The 1,317-nt window shown below is 36.1% G+C and overlaps 1 long non-coding RNA gene across 1 annotated transcript in view; it reads left to right on the top strand.

The window, feature by feature from the left end:
• The window catches only part of LOC114486424 (uncharacterized), a 561,190-nt gene that overhangs the window by 301,080 nt on the left and 258,793 nt on the right, over positions 1-1,317 (top strand). The window lies entirely within an intron of this gene.

Raw genomic sequence — 1,317 nt, 5'->3', positions numbered from 1 at the left:
GAAGAAAAGGGAACCCTCTTGCACTGTTGGTGGGAATGTAAATTGATACAGCCACTATGGAGAACAGTATGGAGGTTCCCTAAAAAACTACAAATAGAATTACCATAAGACCCAGCAATCCCACTACTTGGCATATACCCTGAGAAAACCATAATTCAAAAAGAGTCATGTGCCACAGTGTTCATTGCAGCTCTATTTACAATAGCCAGGACATGGAAGCAACCTAAATGTCCATCGACAGGTGAACGGATAAAGAAGATGTGGCACACATATACAATGGAATATTACTCAGCCATAAAAAGAAACGAAATTGAGTTATTTGTAGTGAGGTGGATGGACCTGGAGACTGTCATACAGAGTGAAGTATGTCAAAAAGAGAAAAACCAATACCATATTGTAATACATATATATGGAATCTAAAAAAAAAAAGTGGTTCTGAAGTACCTAGGGGAAGGACAGGAATAAAAACGCAGACATAGAGGATGGACTTGAGGACTTGGGGAGTGGGAAGGGTAAGCTGGGACGAAGTGAGAGAATGGCATGGACATATATACACTACCAAATGTAAAATAGATAGCTAGTGGGAAGTAGCTGCATAGCACAGGGAAATCAGCTCAGTGCTTTGTGTCCACCTAGATTGGTGGGATAGAGAGGGTGGGAGGGAGATGCAAGAGGGAGGAGATATGGGGATGTATGTAAATGTATAGCTGATTCACTTTGTTTTACAGCAGAAACTAACACACCATTGTAAAGCAATTATACTCCCGTAAAGATGTTAAAAAAAATAATGATTCATGTGGAAAATGTTCATGTAGGACTAAGTTAAAGTTAAAAGGGGGAAGAATAATTTTAAAAGTTGTATATGCATTTAAAAATGCATTTAAAAGTTGTATATGCATTTAAAAATCTGCATGTTAAAGTGTTTAATGCTATTTTCCTCCGGGTGGTGGGAGTATGTTTTCTGTTTTTAAGCGCTTTCTGTGATAAGAATATGTAACTTTTGTAACTAAAAAACACATAATAAATGTCATTACAATCTTAAAAATAAATAGAATAGCTTGATTTTGAGCAGGGTAGGTTGGTAAGGGGGCAGTTTGAAGCTATGCATCAAACAGAGCTTATTTCAAAAGACTCACCATTTTGCTGGCTTGGAAAGGGAAATCTATGACTTCAGTTTCCTCCCACTTCTTTGTTTGTTTGTTTGTTTTAAATATACACTACAGTTTATTGATTACATTACAATTGATTCTTTTTTTAACATCTTTATTAGAGTATAATTGCTTTACAATGGTGTGTCAGTATCTGCTTTATAACAAA

Source organism: Physeter macrocephalus, chromosome 6 (assembly GCF_002837175.3).
Source record: "Physeter macrocephalus isolate SW-GA chromosome 6, ASM283717v5, whole genome shotgun sequence".
In the NCBI taxonomy this organism is placed as follows: domain Eukaryota; kingdom Metazoa; phylum Chordata; class Mammalia; order Artiodactyla; family Physeteridae; genus Physeter; species Physeter macrocephalus.
Note: the sequence above shows the minus strand (reverse complement) of the source record. Positions and strands in the feature narration are given on the sequence as shown.